Source organism: Vicugna pacos, chromosome 7, assembly GCF_048564905.1.
Source record: "Vicugna pacos chromosome 7, VicPac4, whole genome shotgun sequence".
Classification (NCBI taxonomy): domain Eukaryota; kingdom Metazoa; phylum Chordata; class Mammalia; order Artiodactyla; family Camelidae; genus Vicugna; species Vicugna pacos.
In genome coordinates this window covers 82,934,267-82,955,249 of record NC_132993.1, presented here as the reverse complement: position 1 = coordinate 82,955,249, position 20,983 = coordinate 82,934,267, and the positions used below count along the sequence as shown (strand labels likewise).

Below are 20,983 nucleotides of genomic sequence, written 5' to 3'. Positions count from 1 at the left end.
ACGGGAGTGCTTCCAGATTCAGCAGACCTTCTCCCAGCTGCTTGCAGGAGAGTCAGGTGGGGGCAGCTGGAAGTGAGGGACACAGGTCTCCCATGCCATGCCAAGGCAAAGGACCTCCTTCCCTGGAGGATGGGGAGCCACAGGAGATTTCTGACCTGGGGAGACATTACCATCTGTTCCCCTTAGAAGCATCTCCCTGAAGCAATGATGGGGAGAGCAAGGAGCCTGCTGTGTCTGGGGAGCCCAAGCTACAAGCAACTCTGAAAGCCAAGTCCGTGTGCAGGGAGAAGCTCCATCAGTCAGATGGTCCCTTAAGTCTGAACCCTCAGTACCATCTGCAATGTAGGCACCCAGTCTCATTGCAGGAGGAGGAAAGGTAAAGGAATAAGGTACATCCTGGGTCCTTGAAAGGGTGTGTAAATGACAGGGCACTCGGAAGTCACAGTCACGGAGACCACGGAGGCACCACACGTGGCCTGGGGCCTCACCACCATTGCATTCATCCAGGAGTGTCACGTACCACGCAGCATCTTCTGAGACAGATGGTCCTTGTGCCTAATTTTGAGAGGGGCCTTTGCATCACTAAGTAGCACGTACTCCAGAATGCTCTGCTCTTCAGAACTAATCAGGCGAAGCACATTTCTGGATTTTTGCATTCTTTGTTTGCAAAGCTTGGCCAACACATCTATACAGAGTGAATTAGACCGACTTTCTCGAACACTGTGTTTGTAATCTTATCTCGCCATAGAATTCGGTACAAACGCTATTATCCTTCCTGGTTATAGCAAAGCAATGTTGCCAGTGGTGGACTAGAGCCAACTGATATGTAAGTTAAACACATATGACCACATACAATACGACCTGTCCCATGCCTGGGACGAGGCATACGCTTTGGGCTGGCTTACAGTCTACTGATAAGAAAGATAAATAAGCAATAATTTCAATACAGGGTGACAGACAAACCAGTTTAAAAGGATACTAAGGACAGGGAGAGAACTACTCATTGTGTGTGAAGAGGAAGGAAATTAAGACTTTAGGGCAAAGTGAAGAAGGTATGTTTTAGGCAGAAGGGAAATATGCAAAGGATGAGAGTCCTAAAGATCGCCCACACGTGGTCAGGGCACAGGGAGAAGACCTGTGTGTTGGAGGAAGGGTCCCTGGGGAGGGATGAGGCTGGAATAGAGACAAGACCAATCTGAAGGCCAAGTGTGCGAAGGTAAGGAGAGAGGCGTTTCTTTGGGGGAGAGTGAGCCCTTCCGAAGATAGAGGAGAAATGCAGTCGTGAGTTCACCAACATCGTGCTTTAACAAACTCTGTGCCCCTGAAAAACTTCCTTCAGGGGCAACTCAGAAGTGTCTGCCACCTGACCTCTCTCATCTCAGCAGTACGAGAGGTTCTCAAGCGCTGCTTTTTCAGATCGCCTGTCAGGACAGAGGAAGGTACCATCTTGGACCAGAGCGCTCACAAAGATGCCAATCATTAGGAACATGAACCATAACGGCCCGTTATCAGGACACAGAGGAATGGAACCAGTAGCAGCCCTTTCCTTCTGTTACAGTGTGTCAGGAAAGAACACATCCCCATCTGATGTCACTTCAATGTCAATACCTAAGACATTTTTGGAAGACAGCTTAGAGCAGAGGTGAAGAGTAACACAGAAATAGCATTTGGCAATACGAACGAAGTGCATCCGGTCTCTCTCCTTCTTTCTGTTGCGCGTCCATCCCTCTGCCTCCCTGGAGAGGTCACAAAGCCAGTTCCCATCCCAAGTAATACGTTCCCTCGCAAGTGCCCTGTTACCCACTGAGCCCCACTCCAGCAATATTTCTATCCCACGTGACTCAATTCTGTTCTAGCTGTCAGCAGTTCCCTTGGCCACTGCAAGGTGCACCATCTCTGTACCCAGGCTAGGAGATGAGGGCCAGCAGAGATGGTTGAAGAATAAAATAAGAAACAAAAACTGGTGCTATTAAAAAGGATTTAGGCTTAGCTTCAGTGATTTAGGACAAAACGATTGGGACACTTGAAATGATAGGGAGGAATATCAACCCACTAAAGAAACTTAGCAACTACTTTTCTTTTTTTAGAGGAGATAAACCAATTTTACTGTCCATCATTTTGTTATACAAAAATCTAGAAACAGGTCTGTAGAAGAAACAAATGAGAGGCAGGAGAAATAAGTTACAATTGAATTATTTTCCATGACATCCCAAGATGAAGACCATTTCAAAGCATGTGGGTCTGGCTTCAGAGTAGGTTTTGTTGTTCACTGGCCGAAGCCTGCCATAAAATTAAGGTGTTTGGCACCTTGTCTCCTCTACTGGCTTTTGACAAAACTTTTCAGGGCTGTGCTGAGTCCCACCAACTCATCGGTGAAAGCGTTGTCTACTCCTCGGTCCGCGAGGAAATCCATTAGGTGGTTATATAAACCCAATCCAGGCAATCTGTGTTGAGTATGTAATTAGTGTCCTTCCAGTAACACTCATTGGTGGACTGAAAGCTCACTTCCTTGATGGAGAAAATGTCACTCTGGTCCCCCTTTTCTTGTCCAACCTTGTCTTCCGGGTAATGACAGCCCAGCACGAGGGCCATCTTGCTGCCCTCCTTTATAACTTCAACCATGAAATGGGGAGCGGACAGCAATTCAGCCTCCTGTTCTTCAAGCTTCCGCCCTTGGGAGGGCTCTTTGTCTCCATCATGTTGGGGTGGGGTGCTGTTGTTAACGCTGAAAGTCACAATGATCTTTTCTCCAGCGATTTTCTGCACTAATTTGGCTTCCTTCCCATTTACCTCCAGCTCCCAACCTCCAGACATCCTGGGGAGAGACTTCTACTTCTGTATTTTCTTTTCCTCCTTAATCTCATCACTGAGGAAGGCAACAAAAGCTTTGCCCCTTCGGTGTGCAGTCTGCCACTGCGGCCGCAGCCTCAGCCACAGTCGCAGGGCCACCCGCCTCCCACTCCACCCCCCCAGGCTGCAGGAGGCCGGGCTGCTGCACTGACCCCGCAAGCGCGCTGAGCCTTGCAGCATCTTGGCAGCAAAGGCATCAGCAGACACGTGCAGAAGAGCAACTACTTTTTAAACATGCTTATTTTACACTTGCTACTGTAATTCTTTTTTTTTTTTTAACATTTTTTTATTGATTTATAATCATTTTACAATGTTGTGTCAAATTCCAGTGTTCAGCACAATTTTTCAGTCATTCATGGACATATACACACTCATGGTCATATTTTTTTCTCTGTGAGTTATCATAACATTTTGTCTATATTTCCCTGTGCTATACAGTGTAATCTTGTTTATCTATTCTACAATTTTGAAATCCCTGTCTATCCCTTCCCACCCTCCACCCCCCTGGTAACCACAAGTCTGTATTCTCTGTCTGTGAGTCTATTTCTGTCCTGTATTTATGCTTTGTTTTTGTTTGTTTGTTTGTGTTTGTTTTTGTTTTTTAGATTCCACATATGAGCGATCTCATATGGTATTTTTCTTTCTCTTTCTGGCTTACTTCACTTAGAATGACATTCTCCAGAAGTGTCCATGTTGCTACAAATGGCATTATGTTGTTGGTTTTTATGGCTGAGAAGTATTCCATTGTATAAATATACCACATCTTCTTTATCCAGTCACCTGTTGATGGACATTTAGGCTGTTTCCATGTTTTGGCTATTGTAAATAGTGCTGCTATGAACATTGGGGTGCAGGTGTCATCCTGAAGTAGATTTCCTTCTGGATACAAGCCCAGGAGTGGGATTCCTGGGTCATATGGTAAGTGAAACCGACAAAGGCTTGATCTCCAGAATATATAAGTAGCTCATACGACTCAATAAGAAAAAAATAAACAACCCAATCCAAAAATGGGCAGAAGACCTAAACAAGCAATTCTCCAAGGAAGACATACAAATGATCAAAAAGCACATGAAAAATGCTCAATATCACTAATTATCAGAGAAATGCAAATCAAAACTACAATGAGGTATCACCTCACACCAGTCAGAATGGCCGTCATTCAAAAATCCAAAAACGACAAATGCTGGAGAGGCTGTGGAGAAAGGGGAACCCTCCTACACTGCTGGTGGGAATGCAGTTTGGTGCAGCCACTATGGAAAACAGTGTGGGAATTTCCTCAAAAGACTAGGAATTGCTACTGTAATTCTTGAAGAGCCTTCAGAAAAAGTCCCTTCTGACACTTGTCATACCAATGCATTTTTTTTGATTTTTCAGAACTAAAGAGAAGGGACACTCAATGGAGGCAGCTTGGAGCCTATGAACTCATGGGCAGGAGCTACAGTCTGCTGGAGATTTTGGAGAGTATCTTCAGTTTTGTAAAACTGAAAGTCTGGCACACGTTACTGTATCTAAAATAGATAAACAACAAGGACCTTCTGAATAACACAGGGAACTATAGTCAATTTCTTATAAAAACCTATAATGGAAAATAATCTGAAAAGAAAAAAAATGTATGTATGTACAAGTATAACGGAATCACTTTGTTGTACACCTGAAACTAACATTGTAAATCAGCTATACGTCAATGAAAAATTAAAAGGAAAAAACGGAAAGTCTCAGACCATCACCTGAGTTTGTCCACGATACACAAAAGATGTAGCTGCCGCAGTGAAATGCCAAGCCCCAGTGCTCCCCCCCGCCCCAAGTTCTTGGCCATTTGCTCAATAGCACAGCATGGGTTTACATTCAATTTAATGGAAATACAATTTAATTTGGCTCTCTGTAACCATTACCAGAAGGTAAACCAGATGATTACCAGCTGGCTAAGACTTTTTTCACTCTTAAGCTAATGCCTAGAAGTCATAGGTCTCAATGAGATGGTAATATATTCAAGGGCTCTCACTGTCATTTCAGTTACTTAAAAGACGAGCCTTCTACACCCAGACAAATAGAAACTGAGAAGTCTCAATGATCTAGATACGTTAGAATACTTTTTTTCATTTGAGGCTTGAATTAATTATTCAGATAACATCTCTGATTTTCCATTTTACCTTGCAGGCAGAAAACATCAGAGATGAAGGTTTTGCATCCTTCCAGGGATTCACATCAGACACTGCATGAGGTAGCAACGACAGAGTCTGTCATCTGCCTTGGTTGCCATTCAAACTGCTCATTAAGCTTTTGTGCAAAGACCCAAGAGACAGCGGAATTAAAAGGAAAAGGAGAAAGTGAAGAAATTCAGGTTTTTGAAAGGCTGTTCAAGGCGAAACATTAGTTCTAAAGAGGCAAGAGCCACAGGTCCATGCTAATGAGTCTTAAGTGCATAGATTTCCAAGACATTAGCTTTGTTCTTTGCAGAGGACGAGGCTTACTGCCACCAGTTCTGGGAAGACAGCACACTTCATGTCAGCAGCTTAATTATGACCCACAGTCAGAGGCCAGCATCTTACTCTCGCTTTATTAATATTACTCCAAGGTCATTAGAGGCACATGTCAAAATGGCTTCAAACTGCTCAGGGTGCAATTCCTAGACAATCCCCATTTATTTATGCATTCAGTCAACAAAATGCACGTGTCAAACACTTAGAAAATGAACCGGAATGTTAGCTATGGCTTCTACCTGCTCTGGAAAGCCAGCACACATCGGTATGAAAAATTCACAACAGCCTGAGATACTTGATGGAGTCTCATATACCCAAATGGCAAAGCAAGCGTTACCAGGAAGAAACACACACGCAGGGCTGCAGGGGGAGGCACGGGAAGGATTCTTGCTGGGACTGGTGACTGGAAAGCCTGCAAAACAATTTTGGTGAGTGACTCCTTCTGAGTGTCCCTGAGCCATCTCGCTTCTTGGTGGCCCCTGCACCGCTCTCCCTAGGGAACACTGGCCGCACACAGCAAACGGGAGACCGGTTCCACACAGCCTCCGCTTTATAGGACGCAAAACCAATCTGAAAGATGATAAACAGCAATCTCTATAATTAACAAGTTTCCATCTGCTGATTAGGAAGTGTTAGAAATAAACAAAAACAAACAAAAGTAATTGTGGCCTTTTGGCAAGGACTTGAACATCAGGACTGAAGCGTTCCCTTGCTTTGATTGTATATAATTCAATTCCGTTTAACAAACATCCCCTGAATATTGACTCTCTGCAAAGCTCTGGACTAGCTGTTTAAGACGTCATCCCTGTTCTCAAGTCAATGCCACTGACGCAGAAAAAGCTGACTGTTTTAGATGAGAACAAAATTAAAACAAACGCCCCGCCCTCCTGGAGATTCTAATTCAGCAGACCGGGGTGGGGCCCAGGAAGCTGTATTTTAACCATCACCCACAGATGGTCCATCACTGTCTTTAAGGGGTGGTGGTCACAGAAAACTGCAAAGAGGAGGCAGCCATTGGGGTATTTTAACAACTGCGATCAGACTTGGGGAAGCACAGGATGGAGAGGGAGGCAGTTTCCAACCAGAAGCAGAGCCACTGAGGCTGCCAAGCGCATCTTGAAGGCTGCAAAGTCTTGAGAGGTGCCGGGAAGAACCCTGGGACAGTTCACTTCTAAACAGATTCAGCGGCCTTAGTTCACATCCGGCCTCATTCCTCAGTCTGGAGTGGCCAAGCGGGCTATAAACCGGCATGTCAAGTGAAGGTGACATGGAAACGTCTGCTCTGGACCTGAGCATCAGTGGCGGATGAGAGCACTTCCTTCAGCTGGAGTCACGCCACCGTGTCCACGGCGGCACCGCTGACTTCAGAGCTGAACATGCGGGTGTGTTTCGCAAGGGCCACGAGCCTCGCCCTCACCACTGGGCAGACACTGCCACTGCCTTCCCTGGGCATCAAGAAAAGCCAAGCCACATTCTGCAAATTCCAAGGACCCGAGGAAGTCCAGCTGTGGGACTTCTGAGCGAAAAAAAAAAAGGCACATGCTAAAATTTTGAGAAATACACAAAAATTAAAAAAAAAACTTATGCCCCCACAACAGTGCCACTCAGAGGTTACCAAATGGTCACTTGCCAATATTTCTTTCCTTTTTCCTTTTTTGGTAGATAGTTGAGACCACACATTCTTGTATTCTGCTTTTTATGTTTGACTATTATAGTATATAAGCATTTTCTTTCGCTATTAAAAATACATCACAAGAATTTCAATAACTACAATATTTTAACACATGGATATTTATAATAATTATCACACTAATTCTATTTGTAGAAATTGAGATTGTTCTAATTTTCCTCATTGCAAGTGATGCTAATTAAGCTGGCATCACCATGTACCAGTGAAAATGTTCAAGCCAAAAGCGGAGTTTTGTTTATAGAGTTGAGATCTTAAAAATAATTAAAAGCAAGATGGTGATGTCACAGATGCCATTAATGTTTAAAAGCAATTTAGTGAATCTTTCTTTCTGTTTGTCTGGTATGAATGGGTTTACAATCACCTGTCTCTCTCTCACCAAAGTGATGTGGGAACTACTGATTAGGGCTATGAGATGGAGAGATAATCAGGTAGAAATAAAGGATGATGTGAAAGTCTTTAGCGGGACTGGAAAACACACATGTCACGCAAACATCCTCTTCCATCAATCATCCAGCCCCACTCTTGCTTCTGCCCCCCTCCCTGTCCTCTGGTCTTCCCCTCAGCCTCCAAGAGCGGGCTGATCCTGGTCCAGTGCCCCGATGGTCCTTCAGTCCTCAATCTTGCCGCCAGCACCCAGGATGCTGGACCCAGGGAACATCCTTCCTGGTAGCAAAAATGGCTGGGGAATGGGGGCAAAAGCCTCTGAGGCCAGATTGACTTGGGTTTAAATACTCTTCCACCTGCTGTGTGATCCTTAACAAAAATCACCGGCCCTCTCCAAGCTTCAGTTGATTCAATAAAACAAGACCTGCCCTCCTCAGGGAATGGTTGCTGCGGCCAGAGTTGGGCTGGGATGGGGATTAAGGAGCCAGGTGTTAGCAAAGTGAATACCCTGCGTTTGCTTGGCTTTACATAAGCTGCTTCCCGTCGGATCAGAAGGAGCTGGTTTTCCAGCAGCAGTGGTGGCCAGTCCTGCAGGGTCTCTCTTGGTCACTTCCCCTCTCTCTGCCCAGAAAGCGCTATTTACAAACACCCTCCCTCCCACCACCACTCCCACGCTTCAGAAAGGCTGGTGTAGCACTGTCACCGATGTCTTTAAGTTCTCCCTGTTGGGGCCACCTGTGCTGATGCACCTGTTGCTCTCTGAGGGAGGTGACGGGCTTGTGGAAGGTGCCAGCATGTCTGAGGTCACGGGAGACGCAGCAGTGAGTTTCTGCTGCCTGGCACTGTCCCCTTTAGCATGTGTTAGACCTTCCCTCCTCGGGTTTGAAGCTTACATAAGGCACTGAAAGTTGTTCCTTATTTCGAGAAACAAAATCCCACCCTCCCACCACCGCACCGGAGAACTGTCTCTGCATCTGGAGAGCGCCCTAAAGCACGTGATGCCCAAGACTGAGGACTGGACTTGGGGAAAGTGCAGGTGCCAGAACAGAGCCTTATTTGATACCAAAGCCCAGATGTTGCCCTGTCTTACCGGGGAAGCTGAGCTGGATGCAGAGCGCCCACTGCTCACTTCCTCGCGTGATGGTGAAGTCGGGGAAGATCGCAGGGCGGCGTGAGAACTGCTGGATGGAGGAGGAATGTTGCCTCAGATCGTGACCCACCCGGCTCTGTCCTGCCCCCCTCCTCTTGCTGCTGGCAGTTCCCTGAGCTCCCTGTCAGACTCCGGGCCACCCTGTGCTTAGTCCTTAGTTGGGGACGTGGGGTGAGATCCAATTTGCATCTATTTCGCTGTGACCTTGTGACCTGGTTATTAACTGGGCTTTGGGCGTTCTTGTAAGTTAGCTCCACTTTGGCGCCCGTGACTGTGGCTGGTTCCCTGGGGCCACATGACACGGAGGAAAGAACCTTGCTTGGGATCAGGACCCACCTGTGCAGAGAACTGACCAGCAACGGGGCCCTAAGCTGGCTGTGCGTAACCAGATCGGCTTAATGCTTCCGTCCTCTCCGAGCTTCAGTTCCATCAGCTGGTAACTATCCTGGATGGTTGTAAAAATTAAAGAGAATGGAGGCAAGCCGCCTGGCCCAGGCGGGCTCTTGGCAGTGGTACATGTCACTGTGGAGTATTGTCACATCTTGTCTTGATGGAAACGTCATCGCTCTCCGTGCTCCTCTGTGACTGGGTCCCTGCCTTGTCCGGCCATTCTCCCTGGACAGAGACCTACCCCTGCAATTCAGTCCCACCGTCAGCTCTCAGATCTCTACCCTGTCCACAGCCAGCCTGGATCCCCCAAAGTGGCCTCCTGGACTCACCGTGCTGGCTCGCACCCCATTTGCTGGGCATCCCGGATACTCTGCCTGCACGGACCTGCCACTTGTCATACGGGCTCTGCACCCTCCCGCCTACCTCCTGGGCGCCACCTGTGGGCCAGGTCCAGCCTGCACGTGCCTGATCCACCAAACGTCCTCGTTCCTTTCCATTCTGGCCCACGACCTTCTGGCAAGAGACAGCATCAGGGAACTTTCGGAAAGGGGCTGGAAGCCAACCGCAAATGGGGCCGGGCTACCCGTCACGTAGGAACATGTAGCAAGTACTGGGAGACTGCACTCCATTCCTTCATTGGATGATATTTTTGAGTGCCTGAGACCCACCAGGCGCTGCTGTGGGCAGTGGGAAGACCAGTGAACAGAGACAGAACCAGAGACAAGAAGTCCCAGCCCCTGGGAAGCTGGCATCCGCGCAGGCTCAGCACACCTAGATACTGACTGGGTTGGAAGGGGAGGCTGGGGTGGGAGAGGCAGGCTGGGGCCAGCTCTGGGGAGCCTTGAATGTGGGCAGGGGAGTTGGGGATTCAATGTCCCCGATGGGGAAGAACCCACCATTGCACATGAAAACGGACTTCTAGAAAAACGAGTCTGAGGCAAGAGATGGATGGGTGACAATAGCAAGTTTTTGCACTAGCATTTAGCAATTTACAAGAAGCCTCCTCAGCTGTCACATCGCACGACCCTCCTCCAGGTGGTGGCGGCGGGCGGGGGGCAGGTCCCAGTCCCCAGCAGAGGAGGAGCTGGGCTCCGAGGGGGCACTTGTCTGGGGCCCCAGAGCCAGGGAATAGCAAAGTGGAGCCTCAGATCCAGGCCTGTGACTCCTAGACGCCTAGTCTGTGTGCTTCCTTTCCCAGCAAAAATTTTATTGACTCCAAATACATTGCGCGTTTTCAAGAAGCACTCTTGATTAAAAATTTTAGGAAACCTTATCACAATGTTCCCAGAAAAATATCAAGCAGGGGGAAGATGAATAGAAATACCTGGGGATATTTCTCCAAGTACACATGGGCACCCTGCCCCTCCTTCCTGGCTTTGCTCCCAAATTCTGACACTGCTGCCTCGATGCGTCTAACTTGCAGGACATCCTGTGGCTCTACCGTCTATCAGCCTTGGCTGCAGCCTGTCCAGCTAATCGCCCTCCTCCTGTCGTCCAGGAGCTCAGCCCTGGTGGTCTCAGCTGTGTAAGCCCTGAAGTGAGAGATGTTACTATAACACTCCCCATGAGAAGACCTGAGGAACACCCCCCCATTTGTAATATGCGGACAATCATACGATTAGTGGTGGTGGGTTTCCCCCCCAGCTAGCTCCATCCACGTGGATATCTAACCTGCGCCCCAAGCACCAGCCCACACACAAGTTCTCCGTCAACCCAGCCCCTCGTCTGCTCTTCCCCATCTCAGTAGATGGTAACTCTGTTATCCCAGGGGCTCAGGCTGAACATCGGGAGACATCCTTGCTCCCGTAATCTGCCCTCCTGCCTGGCATCCCCGACCTCACGCCCACCCTTCTCCTCCCTTGGGCTCCAGCAGCTCTGCCTCGGGACTATTCGTTCAGCCCATCGATCACAGCTGTGCCAGAGGACCTCTGCCCTCACGGCTCCCTCTGCCACGATGCTTTTCCTCCAGGGATGTGCAGAGCCCTGCATCCCCCTTCCCTCAGGCCTCTGCTCCAGCACCACTGATCACCTACTTGTCTGCTCGTCCCTAATCGCCCTGCAGCAAGCAGCATCCTTGTCCCACGTTCACTCACATTCCCTTTCCCGCTGCGCTCTTGTCATAGTGTTTAACACCACGGACTAACAAATACGCATCCATTTGCTTATTGTTCATCTTCTTCCATTACAAGGCATGTCTAATGAGAACCAGGACTGTTTGGTTCACGCCCAGTGCCCGGGACACAGCAAATCACTCAATAACATTTGAATAAATGAACATTACTGCCGTCACAGTACGTAAATCCTCTGCGGATCTACTGACTTTCCCATTTAATTAGCACAGAGTCATTAGATGACCGCCCCTTCCCCACCCTCCTGGGAAGCTGAGTGCTTCTCGGCGGGCACTCACGCAGCATCACACAGCTTCCTGAGCTCCGTGCACGACTTCCAAATTGTAAGCAGACTGGCCAGCAGGGGTAACAGGTGTAATTCTGGGTGAGATTGGTTGGTGATGGCTCTCTTAGGGGTAGCAGTTTAGATTTCTATTGGATACAAAACATTTTAAGGGTGGTGAACAGAAACTCTGTGTATCTGCCAACAGTGGTAGTAATGGAAAAATAAATGGCTACCATTTTTGAGAGCCTACAATTTGTCAGCATTTTTGCTAGGCATTCTTTTAAATATTTATAAATATACACATAATGGACTATATAAAATATAAATAATATAAATATATTTATATTCGAAATATATAGAAATATGTGTATAAATGAAATATAAATATGTAAGGAAATTTATGAAAATATAAATAACATACATAATAACATCACCTAAATATGTGATATAATATAAACAATATAAACAAAACTGACTTTAGATTTACTTGTTCCAGGGTAAACTGAGCAGAGATCAACTGTACAACCAGGAAAAGGGAAGAGGGAGCAGAAAATGCCCTCAGCCAGCCTCCCTGCCATGCCGCACTCTTCAGAGGAGCCAACCTGCACCCTGCAAAGGAAGGTGTCCTGAGGGCTCCCCGTGGCTGCAGCACAGCCCTGGCAGCTTCATCACTGGGTGCACACTTGGTGCTTCACCAGCCCCAGTGCACCCAGCCTTCTTCTTCAAGCAAAACCCGTTTGGACTGTGCTGACTGCTCACCAGGAACTACAATCCATCAATGAAAGAGAAAGCGCAAATGGGCTCTGTCACCACCGGTGTCAGCTACAGGAGGCGTGGTCTCCTTTGAGCATCTGTCCTTTCAGAGGAGTGTGGGCAAGGGTTCCCAGTCCTGACCCAGCGTCTAGGGCAGACTCATCCCTGGAGCCAGCGTTCTCACACTCCTCACTCCCTTTCTGTATTTGATCGACTTCTGCCCCACTTTGATTTTCTTCTCTTCTGCATCCCAGATGGGCTGTGCACACCCCGTGGAGGGAGCACTGGGGACCCCTGACCAAGGGAAAGTGCCCAGTGAATTTCCACTTTGACAGCCACCCAGCTGCTGCGTTTACTTACGTAGTTGAACACAACAGGTACAGCCCTGTCCCCAGGAAACTTACAGTTTAGGGAGACAGTCAAGGAAACATAAAAACACGCACATAATATGCACTTAAGAATTGCAATAAGCCACGGAGGAGAAAGATCAGTTGCTATAAAAGAAGCAAGATGAGGGAAACCTTGGAGACAGCGGCAGAGAAGACCTCTTGGCAGAGGTGACACATGATCTGAGATCTGAGAGCAAATGAACGAGGCGACCAGGACGGGGGTTGTTTTTCTAGACAGAAGCAGAGCAAGGGTGAAGATGCAGCGAAGGGAATTCCTGGCGGTTCAAGGAACTGAATGAAAACTAGCGAGGCCGTACACAGTGGGCAAAGAGAAGAGCCCTGGGGCAGATGTGAGCAGGGGCAGGTGAGACAGGAGCACTGGGAAGAAATGCAGGTACACACTACTATATATAAAATAGATAAACAGCAAGTTTCTACTGCATAGCACAGGGAACTGTATTCAATATCTTGTAGTAACCTATAATAAAAAGAATATGAAAACAAATATACGTATGTATATGTATGACTGAAACATTATGCTGCACCCCAGAAATGGACATGACATTGTAAACTGACTTATATTACAATAAATAAATAAATACTGTAGGGAAGGTTTTGAGGGTATCAGACATGATCCAATGGAAGTCCGTGGGTTCTGGTGATGAGCACACCACGTTTTATTTAAAATGTTTTTTTGCCATTTAGTTGAAACTGGGACATAATCCCTCCCACATCATAAAAAGGACACAGATAAGCAGTTTGCGGCTAGTGCTTATACAAATGTTCATTGGGGGCTGGTGAGCAGGCAAGGAAGTCAGCTGGAGAGTTTGATGTGAGGTGTATATTAGGTATCTACTTAGAGAGCTCAAGAAACGTGTCTCCTTATCTATTAAGTAGTAACTAAAAGAAAGAAAGAAAGAAAGAAAGAAAGAAAGAAAGAAAGAAAGAAAGAAAGAAAGAAGGAAAGAAAAGAAAGAAAGAGAAAGAAAGAAGGAAAGAAAAGAAAGAAAGAGAAAGAAAGAAGGAAAGAAAGAGAAAGAAAGAAAGAGAAAGAAAGAAAGAAATAAGAGAAAGAAAGAAAGAAAGAAAGAAAAAGAAAGAAGGAAAGAAAGAAAGAGAAAGAAAGAAGGAAAGAAAGAAAGGAAGGAAGAAAGAAAAAGAAAGAGGGAAAGAAGGAAAGAAAGGAATGAAGGAAGGAAGGAAGAAAAAGAAAGAAAAAGAAATAAAGCAAGCAAGCAAGCAACAAGGAAGGAAGGAAGGAAGGAAGGGAGGGGCAGCAGTACAAAAGCCTAAGATTGCAGTTTTAAATGGGGGGGGGGGAGGTCAGGGAAGACCTCCCTGCGGGTGGTATCTGAGGAGGAGGGCAAACAGGCCACCTGGACATCAGGGCAAGGAGCATCAGGGCAGAGGGGACACCAAGCGTGAAATCCCCAGGCAGGTGCGCCCTGGAGGGCGGGAGGGACATTAAAGAGGCCCAGAGGCTGGAGCAAGCGAGCAGCAGAGGAAAGGGGACCGGGTCACGTAGTGCCTCGTAGGCCACTGAACAGGCTTTGGGAGACGCCAGAGGCTCAAACAGAGAAGTGGCACATCCCAGATTAGGTTTCAAAAGTCACACGCTGGGGGATGTGTTGCCATAGGTGCCAAAGGCGGAAAGAAGGCAGGTAGGAAGCTGCTGCAGGAATCAGGGGAAAGATGCTGGTGGCCAGGGCCGGGTGCGGGGTAGCTGGGGACGTCCGAGAAGAGGTCTATGTGTGGGGATGGAGGTGTGAGTGTGGGGTGCAGAGAAAGGAGGAGTCAAAGATGATGCTACAGTTTGGGCATGAGATACGAGAAGGAAAGAATTGCCATCAGCTGACACCGGGGAGACTGTGGGTGGCGGAGGCTGGTGAGCAGGTAAGGAAGTCAGCTGGGGAGGTCAACGTGAGGTGTTTATTAAGCATTCGCTTGGAGATCTCAAGCAGGAGTGGAATATTCAAGCTTGGAGTTCAGAGGAAAGGTCTGAAATGGATGTATCAGAGTGAACGTCACCAGCCTACAGATGATTTTTTGAAGTCACCAGAGTGGATAAGACCGTGAAGGGGGAAGTGTGGGTACAGATAGGAGAGCACTAACGTCCGAGTCCTGGGGCAGCCCACAGGTGCAGGGCGTCAGGGCAAGAGCCTATGATGCCGTCAGTGAATCAGGAAAAAAAAACAAAACTGGAAATTACGTTTTCCTGGAAGTGGAGAAAGCAACGTTTCTTGGAAAGTGTGGTCAAGCTTGTCAAGGGCTAGGAAGGTGAGAACTAATAGTTGACCGATGGGTTTTCCAGAGTAGAGGCCAGTGGTGACTAACAAGAGCTGGAGTCATGGAAGCTGGAGCGGAGACCTGGAAAGGAGCTGGAGGCAGTCCAGATTTCCGACTGAAGACGTTCTGCCTTTTGGGAAGGAGATGGGGGAAGATGGAGAGGGGCGTGAGCAACGAGGAGCTCTGGGAGAAAGAGCTGGTGCACAGTTAGAGGCGTGATCTAACAGCGGAGCGGACAGGGTGATGGAGAAGTGTCCTCAGCTGGTGACAGAGGGCAGGTCTAGTCCCCAGGCGGGTTTAGAGAGGGCTGTGGGGAGCTCATCTACCAAAAAGTAGAGGCAGGAAGGTTTTCTGATCCCTTCTGCTCCTCTTTTCTGATCCCTTCAATTGTCTCAAGAAAGTGTGAAGCAGGGTCATCCATCATCTGAGGAGGAAGGAGATGGGAAGCCACCGTGTGAGACACTTGCATTTTTTAAAATCAGTAGCAAGCGGGGAGCAGCTTCCGTGCGGGTCTCTAGTCACTTGCTGGAACAGAAGGAGGGGAATTCTTGGGGCGGCCACACACAGCAGGAGTTATGAGTCCTGACGTGGAAATCAATGTTGCTGGCCTCTAGACACCTCTGAAAGAACAGGCCAGGCTGTAAGTCAGTCTGTTCGATTGATCCCAAACTGTCCCTTGCATGCTTTTTATGTAGCGCGATTTCGCACTGTTTCTGCCGTCCTTTACACAGACAGCAAGATAAATAAAGGGGTCACGTCTCGCCGCAGGGCCTCCATCAGCTGGAACTAGAAGGGGCCCTTTGACAAGAGGACTTCTGTACAATCAATTCCTGAAACCTTAGGACTTTCCCCCACCCCTGCCTCCTTCCAGCACCGGTATCGAACGCCATTCCCTAGAATAGATCTCAATTTAGGAAACAATTCTAACGCCAAAAATCCAGCAGGGAAATTCAATAAAGGCTGACGCCGGGAAATACTATAAATCACTAGAGGAAATGGCTCCACGGGTCAATTAGCAAGATATTGGCAAAAACTCTACAAGGCATTTGATTGAATAAGCCTACAGCCACCCACCCAGTGAAAGAGCAGCGTTTGGATCTGTTGTAGGTGTGCGGGTGTGTCTGTGCGGGGTGGGGAGAGACAGGGGGTGGGGAGACAGGCTGTGTGAGTCATCAGGAGACAACCACGTGGAGGAACTAGTGACCAGGCTGAAGGCACCTCCATGATTTGGGCCCTCTGCATTACTTCTTCCTCTTGCCTTTTCAAAACTTAATACTATTTCTTCTATAGTCACGGTTCTTATGATAAAAAAAACAGTGCTAGCTAATTATAAACAGCTTATGAAACAAAATAAACAGAGAAAAATAAAAGCCACCTCGAGCCCCATCACTCCAAGATAAACACTATTGATACATTAGAAATTTCCTTCCCACTATTTTCAATGGAGACATAAGTATTCTTCAGCCGAAAAATATTGTGCCACATGTAACATTAATCTTGTGCTTGACTTAAGTAACACATGACGAGTAATTTTTATTTTATTCAATATTCTTAGGAGATTCGTTTCATAACGATTATACATTGTTCTGCATTGTGGTGTTATTTTAAGAACTTCAAGCGATCTTTTTGTTGGATTCTGTAAGGTATTTCTAATTTTTCACTATTGTAAATATACTGCACATAAAGAATTTATAGCTTATTCTTCGCATCGTCATCTGAGTATTTTGTGACGTCATTCTCTGAGGACCCCGGTAACTCAGTCCTACGCTTGACGTGTCCTGCCAACCTGCCAGCTCATGTGTTTGAACCTGGCTCACCCACACTTCCTCTGCAGTTTTTGAGTGCCTGTCCCAGCGTATCTTCAACAGCATTGAGTAGCATCATAACATTTTTATTTCGGGAGGCAAAAACCAGAGTGTTTTGTGTTTTGATTTTTAGTATGGCTAAATATACTCTCACTGGTTTAATAATCTTTCACATGTGTGACTCCCACCCATGACAGTGTCTGCAACGTCGTTTAGGTGCTGGATAAATATATAGCAAATGAATAACCAATGCAGAAATGACTCATGTCTTTCCTATTTTTGAAATAGAATTTTATGGCTTTTCTTATTATCATAAGAGCACAGTTTACTACTTCTCATGTATTTGGGATATCCGCCCTTTTCAATAAATACGACAGAATGTCCCAATATTTACTTGTCTTTTCATTTTGTTTATTTTTTTTTAACTCACAGAGAATTTCACATTTTATATTGGCAAATATCTGGATTTCTTTTCCATTGTTATTCTATTCCTTTATGCTTGAAAGATCTCTCTTGCTCTCCAACTCAGGATAATATTCATTCATGCTTTCTTTTGACTTTTTATGGTTTCACATTTAAATTTAATGCAAATCTATTAGGGCCTGGGGTAAGGCGAAAGGAAGAAATAGACATTAAGGGTTTTTCAAAGTAGTTAATTAATTCTATCAGTAGCCTTGTTCTGTAATATATGTCTTACTCAAGGAGTTTTTTTTATTCCATCACTATTATTTACAAAACTTACATGTGGGTTAATTTCATGTTAACATACATCCACTGGTCTTCCATTATATGATTGTACTGACACCACGCATTCTCAACTACTTTATAACATACTAATATTAAACTGAACATCCACCCTTCCTTCCCCAAAGTCTCTTGGTTATGTTGTTCCATTGATTCTTCTTGATAAGTTCTGGGCTTGGTTAATGAAATACATACATACACAAAATATTTGTCATATTCATACAAATCTATCACCTATTCATCCCTCCCTTCATCAACCTTAAACAACCACTAATCTTTTTACTGTCTCCATAGTTTTGCTTTTCCAGAATGTTATATACTTGGAATCATAGATTCTGTAGCTTTTCCAGATTGGCTTCTCTCACTTACTAATATGCATTTAAGCTTTGTCCATGCCTTTTTCATGGTTTAATAGTGCATTTCTTTTTAGTGTTGACTAACATTCCATTGTCTGGATGTACCACAGTTTTATTGATCCATTCAGCTACTGAAGATACCTTGGTTGTTTAAAAGTTTTGACAATCATGTGTAAAGCTATAAACATTTGTGCACAGAGTTTTACATGTATATAAGTTTTCAAATGGCTCAGTTAAATGTCAAGAAGCATGACCCCTGCAATGTTTGCAAAGAGTATGTTTAGTTTTGGAAAAATAAACTACCAAACTGTCTTCCACAATGAATGTACCATTTTGCATTTCCACTAGCAATAAACAAGAGTTCCTGGTGCTCCACAGCCTTACCAGCATTTTGTGGTGTCAGTGTTCTGGATTTTAACCATTCTAATAGGTGCCTGGTGTTATGTCATTATGGTTTTAATTTGCATTTCCCTGATGACATATGATGTGGAGTGTCTTTTCATATGATTATTGGCCATCTATAAAACTTCTTTAGTGAGGAGTCTGCTAAGGTCTTTGGCCCATTTTTAAATTGGTTGTTTGGTTTCTTATAGTTAAGTTTTAAGAGTTCTTTGTATTCTTTGGATAATAGTACTTTATCAGATGTGTCTTTTGCAAATATTTTCTTCTGGTCTGTGGCTTTTCTTCTCATTCTCCTGATACTGTCTTTCACAGAGCAGAAGATTTTAACTTTAATGATGTCAGCTTATCAATTGTGTCTTTCATGGATCATGCCTTTGGTTTTACATCTAAAAGTCATCCCATTACCCTAGGTTATCTTCTAGGAGTCTCATAGTTCTCATTTAACATTTAGGTCTATGATCTATTTTGAGTTAATTTTTTTGAAGGGTGTAAGGTCCGGGTCTAGACAGAGTTCTGGTTTTTTTTGCAGGTCAATGTCTAGTGGTTTCAGCATCATTTGTTCAGGGGACTATTTTTGCTCCATTGTATTGCCATCGCTTCTTTGTCAAACATTAGTTGACTGTATGTATCTGTCAAAGATCAGTTGACTGTATGTAAGTCTCTTTCTGGGCTCCCCATTGTGTTCCATTGAGCTATTTGTCTGTTCGTCTTCAAAATCACACTATCTTGCTTAACGTAGCGTTCTAATGTCTCGAAAATCAGATAGTGTTAGTCCTCTAACTTTTTGTTCTTTTTATTCAATATTTTGTTGGCTATTCTGGGTTTTTTGCCTGTCTATATAAACTTTAGAATCAGTTTGTCAATATGCACAGAATAATTTGCTAGGATTTTGATTGGGATTGCACTGAAGCTATAGATCATGTTGGGAAAAACTAACATTTTGACAATATTGAGTCTTCTAATCTATGAACATGGAATCTCTCTCCATTTATTTAGTTCTCCTTTGATTTCATTCATAAGAGTTTTGTAGTTTTCGTCATATAAATTTTGTACATATGTTGTAGATTTATATCTAAATATTTTTGGTGCTAATATAAATGGTATTGTGCTTTTAATTTCATATTCCACTTGTTCATTGCTGGTATATAGGAAAGCAATTGATTTTTTTTTTTGTATATTAACCTTGTATCCTGAAACCTTGTTATAATTACTATTGGTTCCAGGAGTTTGGGTCTTTTTTTTTTTTCATTTTTTACATAGACAATTCTGTCATTTGTGAACAATGACAGTTTATTCCCAATCTGTATATCTTTTATTTACTTTTCTTGTCTTATTATATAAGCTAGAACATCCAGTATGATATTGTAAAGACATGATAAGAGGGGATATCCTTGCTTTGTTCCTGATGATAGTGAAAATCTTTAAGTTTCTCACCTAAATATGTTATTAGTTGTAGGTATTTGTAGTTATTCTTAATCAAGTTGAGGAGTTCTTCTCTATTCTTAGCTTATTGAGAGTATTTATCATGCAAGGGTGTTTGATATTGTCAAATGCTTTTTCTGAAAATATTAATACAACCGTGTGATTTTTCTTCTTTTGTCCTTTGATGTGATGGATTACATTAGTTGATTTTCCAATGTGGAATCAGTCTTGTATAGTTGGGATGAATCCCACTTGCTTTTGGTGCATTCTTTTTACACATTGTTGGATTCAATTTGCTAATATTTTTCTGAGGGTTTTTGCATCTATGTCCATGAGAGATATTGGTTTACATATCTTTTTCTTATAATGTCTTTGTCTAGTTTTGATATTATGAATGATATTCATTCATGGAATGAATTAAGAAGTCTTTTCTCTATGAGATGTTTGGTAGAATTCACCAGTGAACACATCTGGCCCTTGTGCTTTCTGTTTTGGAGGGTTATCAATTGTTGATGTATTTTCTTAAAAAAAAAATGTATATGCCTATTTAGATTGTCTATTTCTTCTTCTGTGAATTTTGGCAAATTGTGTCTTTCATGAGAGTGGTATATTTCATCTATGTTATCAAATTTGCAGGTACAGATTATGTATTAAAAGGACAATGGAAGAATACTATGAACAAATACCATAAAATTTGTAAGTATCTGTTCATAGTATTCCTTTATTATCCTTTTAATGTCCTAGGATTCTTTAATGATGTCCTCACTTTCATTTTTTATATTATTAATGTGCATTCTTTCTCTTTTTTTTCTCAGTTAGCCTGGGCTAGAAGCTTATTGATTTTATTGATCTTTTCAAATAACCATCTTTTGGGCTGATTTCTCAATTGATGTAACTGTTTTAAATTTACTTGATTTCTACACTAGTTTCTATTATTTCTTTTCTTCTGCTTACTTTGGATTTAATTTGCTCTTCTTTTTCTAGTTTTTATAAGGTGGAAATGGACATTGCTGATTTAAGGTCTTTCTTCTTTTCTAACATCCATTCAATGCTATAAATTTCCTTCTAAGCACTGCTTTTGCTGCATTCTACCAATTTTAATAAATTGGTTTTCATTTTCAAATAGTTGAAATATTTAAAGATTTATCTTGAGATTTTTTTTTCCTGCGACTTGTGTTATTTAGAAGTTCTTGCTTAATCTCCATGCATTTGAGGAGTTTTAAGTTATTTTTCTGTTATTGACTTCTAGTTTAATTCCATTGTGGTTTCAGAGTAGATACTACATGATTTCTATCCTTTCATACTTCTAAGGTGTTTTATGCCCCAGAATGTGGTCTATCTTGGTGAATGTGAGAAGTGTGTGCATTCTGCTTTTGTTGGATGAAGTAATCTGTAGATCTCAATTACATCCAATTGGCCAAAGGATGTTGCTGACCTCAACTATGCATCAAAATAAAACACTGGCAATTATATACTTTTCGACATATA

At 44.2% G+C, this 20,983-nt stretch overlaps 1 protein-coding gene and 1 pseudogene across 2 annotated transcripts in view; both read right to left on the bottom strand.

The window, feature by feature from the left end:
• The window catches only part of HECW1 (HECT, C2 and WW domain containing E3 ubiquitin protein ligase 1), a 316,328-nt gene that overhangs the window by 175,104 nt on the left and 120,241 nt on the right, over positions 1 to 20,983 (bottom strand). The gene's annotated exons all lie outside the window — the stretch shown is intronic.
• LOC102529301 (complement component 1 Q subcomponent-binding protein, mitochondrial pseudogene) lies at positions 2,318 to 9,342 on the bottom strand (annotated as a pseudogene).